Source organism: Lolium rigidum, chromosome 4 (genome assembly GCF_022539505.1).
Source record: "Lolium rigidum isolate FL_2022 chromosome 4, APGP_CSIRO_Lrig_0.1, whole genome shotgun sequence".
Lineage (NCBI taxonomy): Eukaryota > Viridiplantae > Streptophyta > Magnoliopsida > Poales > Poaceae > Lolium > Lolium rigidum.
Genome location: NC_061511.1, coordinates 63254104 through 63261432, shown reverse-complemented (window position 1 = coordinate 63261432; position 7329 = coordinate 63254104).

Below are 7329 nucleotides of genomic sequence, written 5' to 3'. Positions count from 1 at the left end.
GATGATTCCCCTCTCCGGCGAGGGTGCCGGAGGCGATCTCCCGAATCCCCCGAGATGGGATTGGCGGCGGCGGCGTCTCTGGATGGTTTTCCGTATCGTGGCTCTCGGTACAGAGGGTTTCGCGACGAAGACTTTAAGTAGGCGGAAGGGCAACGTGGGGGGCCACACGAGGGCCCCACACACCAGGGCCGCGCGGCCAGGGCTCGGGCCGCGCCGCCCTAGTGTGGCGGCGCCTCGTGGCCCCACTTCCTTTCCCCCTCGGTCTTCCGGAAGCTTCGTGCAAAAATAGGACCCCGGGCGTTGATTTCGTCCAATTCCGAGAATATTTCCTTACTAGGATTTCTGAAACCAAAAACAGCGAGTAAAACAACAATCGGCTCTTCGGCATCTTGTTAATAGGTTAGTGCCGGAAAATGCGTAAATACGACATATAATGTGTATAAAACATGTAGATATCATCAATAATGTAGCATGGAACATAAGAAATTATCGATACGTCGGAGACGTATCAGCATCCCCAAGCTTAGTTCTACTCGTCCCGAGCAGGTAAACGATAACAAGGATAATTTCTGGAGTGACATGCCATCATAACCTTGATCATACTATTGTAAACATATGTAATGAATGCAGCGATCAAAACAATGGTAATGACATGAGTAAACAAATGAATCATAAAGCAAAGACTCTTCATGAATAGTACTTTGAGACAAGCATCAATAAGTCTTGCATAAGAGTTAACTCATAAAGCAATAAATCAAAGTAAAGGTATTGAAGCAACACAAAGGAAGATTAAGTTTCAGCGGTTGCTTTCAACTTATAACATGTATATCTCATGGATAGTGTCAATGTAAAGTAATATAACAAGTGCAATATGCAAGTATGTAGGAATCAATGCACAGTTCACACAAGTGTTTGCTTCTTAAGGTGGAGAGAGATAGGTAAACCGACTCAACAATAAAAGTAAAAGAAAGGTCCTTCAAAGAGGAAAGCATCGATTGCTATATTTGTGCTAGAGCTTTTATTTTGAAAACATGAAACAATTTTGTCAACGGTAGTAATAAAGCATATGAATTATGTAAATTATATCTTACAAGTTGCAAGCCTCATGCATAGTGTACTAATAGTGCCCGCACCTTGTCCTAATCAGCTTGGACTACCGGATCATCGCAATACACATGTTTTAACCAAGTGTCACAAAGGGGTACCTCCATGCCGCTCTGTACAAAGGTCTAAGGAGAAAGCTCGCATTTTGGATTTCTCGCTTTTGATTATTCTCAACTTAGACATCCATACCGGGACAACATGGACAACAGATAATGGACTCCTCTTTAATGCATAAGCATGTGGCAACAATTAATATTCTCATATGAGATTGAGGATATATGTCCAAAACTGAAACTTCCACCATGATTCATGGCTTTAGTTAGCGGCCCAATGTTCTTCTCTAACAATATGCATGCTCCAACCATTAAGGTGGTAGATCTCTCTTACTTCGGACAAGTCGGACATGCATAGCAACTCACATGATATTCAACAAAGAATAGTTGATGGCGTCCCCGAAGCATGGTTATCGCACAACAAGCAACTTAATAAGAGATAAAGTGCATAAGTACATATTCAATACCACAATAGTTTTTAAGGCTATTTTGTCCCATGAGCTATATATTGCAAAGGTGAATGATGGAATTTTAAAGGTAGCACTCAAGCAATTTACTTTGGAATGGCGGAGAAATACCATGTAGTAGGTAGGTATGGTGGACACGAATGGCATAGTGGTTGGCTCAAGGATTTTGGATGCATGAGAAGTATTCCCTCTCGATACAAGGCTTGGGCTAGCAAGGTTATTTGAAGCAAACTCAAGGATGAACCGGTGCAGCAAAACTCACATAAAAGACATATTGTAAACATTATAAGACTCTACACCGTCTTCCTTGTTGTTCAAAACTCAATACTAGAAATTATCTAGACCTTAGAGAGACCAAATATGCAAACCAAATTTTAGCAAGCTCTATGTATTTCTTCATTAATGGGTGCAAAGTCTATGATGCAAGAGCTTAAACATGAGCACAACAATTGCCAAGTATCACATTATCCAAGACATTTTAGAATTACTACATGTAGCATTTCCCGATTCCAACCATATAACAATTTAACGAAGAAATTTCAACCTTCGCCTTGAACATTATGAGTAAAGCCTAAGGACATATTTGTCCATATGCAACAGCGGAGCGTGTCTCTCTCCCATACAGTGAATGCTAGGATCCATTTTATTCAAACAAAAACTAAAACAAAGCAAACCGACGCTCCAAGTAAAGAACATAAGATGTGACTGAATAAAAATATAGTTCCAGGGGAGGAACCTGATGATGTTGTTGATGAAGAAGGGGATGCCTTGGGCATTCCCAAGCTTAGACGCTTGAGTCTTCTTAAAATATGCAGGGATGAACCACGGGGGCATCCCCAAGCTTAGAGCTTTCACTCCTCTTGATCATAGTATATCATACTCCTCTCTTGACCCTTGAAAACTTCCTTCACACCAAACTTCAAGCAAACTCATTAGAGGGCTAGTGCACAATTAAAAATTCACATATTCAGAGGTGACACAATCATTCTTAACACTTCTGGACATTGCACAAAGCTACTGGACATTAATGGATCAAAGGAATTCATCCAACATAGCAAATACGGCAATGCGAAATAAAAGGCAGAATCTGTCAAAAACAGAACAGTCCGTAAAGACGAACCTGAAAGGGGTACTAGACTTGCTCAAATGTAAAAACTCAAAACTAATGAAAGTTGCGTACATATCTGAGGATCACGCTCATAATTTTGCAGATTTTTTCGAACTTTTTACAGAGACTTATGCCAGAATTCGTGACAGACAGCAATGCTGTTTCTGGGCAGCAATCCCAAATATAACATCAACTTTAGCATAGAAACTTTACTTGGCACAAAAACATGATAAGGAGAGGTTGCTACAGTAGTAAACAACTTCCAAGACTCAAATATAAAACAAAGTACTGTAGTAAAAACATGGGTTGTCTCCCATAAGCGCTTTTCTTTAACGCCTTTCAGCTAGGCGCAAAAAGTGTGAATCAAGTATTATCAAGAGATGAAGCATCAACATCATTACCTTGGGAGTTGGGAGTTTCCTCTACAATGCATGTTATCTTATCTATATAAGTTTCAGAGGCTCCCTTTTCATTACTCTTAGGCTTGCTATTCTCATCAAATAAATTTTCGGGAACAATCCAATCATAATTCTTTTCTAGTGCCTCGAACATTCCTACAAGCTTGCAAGGTATTGATGTCTTAATGTCCCCTCCATCATTAACATTATTAGTGTACTTCATCCTATCAATATCCATTTTTTCAAGGGTGCTAGCAAAGTTAGTGTAAGAACCAAGCATTTTATATTTAGTAAAGACTTTTCTAGCCTCTCTTGCTACACCACCAAATTCTTTTAGAAGAGTTTCTAAGACAAAATCTTTCTTTTCTCCTTCCTCCATACCAGAGAGTGTAAGAAACATATGCTGAATTATAGGATTAAGATTAACAAATTTAATTTCCAACATGTGTACTAGAGAAGCAACAGCAATTTCGTAAGTAGGAGCAAGTTCTACCAAGTGTCTATCTTCAAAATCCTCAGCCTATACTAACATGAGTGAAAAAATCTTCTATATTATCTCTTCCAATTATAGACCCTCGGCCTACCGGTATGTCTTTTAGAATGTGCTTAGGAGGAAACATGATGAAATAAACAAAGAGTAAACTAAGCAAATAAAGTAAAGACAAGTAACTAATTTTTTTTGTGTTTTTGATATAGAGAGCAAGACAGTAAAATAAAGTAAAACTAGCAACTAATTTTTTTGTGTTTTGTTTAGGTGCAGCAAACAAAGTAGTAAATAAAATAAAGCAAGACAAAAACAAAGTAAAGAGATTGGGAAGTGGAGACTCCCCTTGCAGCGTGTCTTGATCTCCCCGGCAACGGCGCCGAAAAAGAGCTTGATGGCGTGTAACTCACACGTTCGTTGGGAACCCCAAGAGGAAGGTATGATGCGCACAGCGGCAAGTTTTCCCTCGTAAAGAAACCAAGGTTTATCGAACCAGGAGGAGCCAAGAAGCACGTTGAAGGTTGATGGTGGCGAAATGTGATGCGGCGCAACACCGGGGATTCCGGCGCCAACGTGGAACCTGCACAACACAACCAAAGTACTTTGCCCCAACGAAACAGTGAGGTTGTCAATCTCACCGGCTTGCTGTAACAAAGGATTAACCGTATTGTGTGGAAGATGATTGTTTGCGAAGAAAACAGTAAAACAAGTATTGCAGTAGATTGTATGCGATGTAAAGAATAGGACCGGGGTCCACAGTTCACTAGAGGTGTCTCTCCCATAAGATAAAAGCATGTTGGGTGAACAAATTACAGTCGGGCAATTGACAAATAGAAAAGGGCATAACAATGCATATACATGATATGATAAATATAGTGAGATTTAATTGGGCATTACGACAAAGTACATAGACCGCTATCCAAGCATGCATCTATGCCTAAAAAGTCCACCTTCAGAGTTATCATCCGAACCCCTTCCAGATATTAAGTTGCAAGCAACAGACAATTGCATTAAGTATGGTGCGTAATGTAATCAACAACTACATCCTTAGACATAGCATCAATGTTTTATCCCTAGTGGCAACATCACATCCACAACCTTAGAACTTTCCGTCACTCGTCCCGCATTTAATGGAGGCATGAACCCACTATCGAGCATAAATACTCCCTCTTGGAGTTAAGAGCAAAAACTTGGCCGAGCCTCTACTAATAACGGAGAGCATGCAAGATCATAAACAACACATAGGTAATAGATTGATAATCACCATAACATAGTATTCTCTATCCATCGGATCCCGACAAACACAACATATAGTATTACGGATAGATGATCTTGATCATGTTAGGCAGCTCACAAGATCCAACAATGAAGCACAATTAGGAGAAGACGACCATCTAGCTACTGCTATGGACCCATAGTCCAGGGGTGAACTACTCACTCATCACTCCGGAGGCGATCATGGCGATGAAGAGTCCTCCGGGAGATGATTCCCCTCTCCGGCAGGGTGCCGGAGGCGATCTCCTGAATCCCCCGAGATGGGATTGGAGGCGGCGGCGTCTCTGGAAGGTTTTCCGTATCGTGGCTCTCGGTACAAAGGGTTTCGCGACGAAGACTTTAAGTAGGCGGAAGGGCAACGCGGGGGGCCACACGAGGGCCCCACACACCAGGGCCGCGCGGGCCAAGGCCAGGCCGCGCCTCCCTAGAGTGGCGGCGCCTCGTGGCCCCACTTCCTTTCCCCCTCGGTCTTCTGGAAGCTTCGTGCAAAAATAGGACCCTAGGCGTTGATTTCGTCCAATTCCGAGAATATTTCCTTACTAGGATTTCGAAACCAAAAACAGCAGTAAAACAAGCAACCGGCTCTTCGGCATCTTGTTAATAGGTTAGTGCCGGAAAATGCGTAAATACGACATATAATGTGTATAAAACATGTAGATATCATCAATAATGTAGCATGGAACATAAGAAATTATCGATACGTCGGAGACGTATCAGGTATTACACCTCATGCAATTTAAATACTACTATAGACATGATTTAATATTCTCAAATAATAACATATGGTGTCATGAATACTAATGTCATCACCTCACCTTAAATTACTTGAGAAAGTGATTTAAATGAGATTCTACACCTCGTAGAATTTAAATAATAGTTTTCAAATAATTTAAATGGGCTAGAAATGGCCACATAGCCACTATTTGAATCTAGCCCATGATCATATGAAGCAACCATGTTATATTTTTACATAATCAATTATACAATATGAAATGTGATTTATGAGAGTTGGAATCAACTCAAAATCATTTATGGTTGATTTTTAATAATTGTTTGAAGTTTGAAAACCTACTGCCTTGTTATTTTTATCACATAAATGCTACAATGAATCTAGGGCTGAGACCAGGTAGTTGTTTAGGGAATTTCATAAGATTTCGAAATATATAAAATTTATCAAATTTGGTTCAGTAGATTTTATTCTATTTAATTTTGAATAAGGCATCTGCAGGGAAATTGAATTAAATCAAATTATTCGGAATTGAATTATTGGGCTAGCGCGGGGAAATTAAACGGGCCGGCCTAGCTATGCTCACGGTGCACGCGGGCCGCCTGACAGCAGACCCCACCGGTCAGTGGGTCTTAACCCACCCCGAATCGGTACGCTGCCTGCGCCGTTAGATTAAAAGGAGGATCGACGGCGCAGGGTCGTCCTCGTCCTCGCGACGGGCAGCGAGGGAACCCTAGCTACTGGCGGGCATGGGGGTCTAGGGAGAAGGGTTACCGGCGTCCAGCGAGGTCGGCGAGGCAGGCAATCGGCGGCGGAGACGATGGCGAGCTCAGCGAGGGTCGTGGCGGCGCCAGGGGTGCTCGAGATCGTCGGCGAGCTTGCAGGGTGCTGGCGGGCTGCTCCGGTGAAATTCCGGTGACTGTGGGCTCAATCGAGGAGGGGAAGTGGTCGAGGAGGACTAGAGGTGAGAGGGGAGCAAGCTGGTGTGAGGATTTGAGGCCGGAGCTTGCTCCTTTTATAGCGGCGTGAGGTGGCCGAGGGGCGCGGAGCAGGTCATCACTGTCGACATGGCTACGTTGGGCTAGCGTCACGGGCGAGGATGCTGTAGTGTTGGCGACGTCGAGGCGGTCACGACGAGCGTCAGAGCGCTGAAAACGGTGCACGGGAGCGTGCTGGCGACGTCACGTACTGGCGGTACGGTGGCGGACGGTCGGCGACGATGGCGTCGCCTACAGGGCGTGCGCGGGCCGTTGAGCATGTCTAGGAGATGGCCGTGGCTGTGGTGAGCAGGTGGGTGAATGGAGGGAGCGAGAGGTAGCGTGAGGCGACGGGGCGCGTGCGTGTACTGGCGCTTCCAGAGCATGGTCATGCACGCTCTGGCACGTCCTGGGCGTCGTGGGTGCGTTGTATGCTGGGTGTTGTCTGCCTCTCCTGGGCCAGGGCGTGCGCCAGCAGGTACAGGGGAGTGAGGTGAGCGTCGTTGACATGGTCAGAGAGTGAGGGGAAGAGAGGGGGCAGGTGTGGGATGGTCAGTGGCGGATCCACCACCCCTGTTGCCCGGGCGGCCGCCCGGGCTTGCCGGTAGCACGACGCCTTATAACACATGATCTTTTATAGCTTTTTGGTAAAAAAAATTAGCATCGTAGGCATGTTTGCCCAGGCTTCTAGAAACTTCTGGGTCCGCCAATGGGGATGGTGCTGATCAAGGGGGTT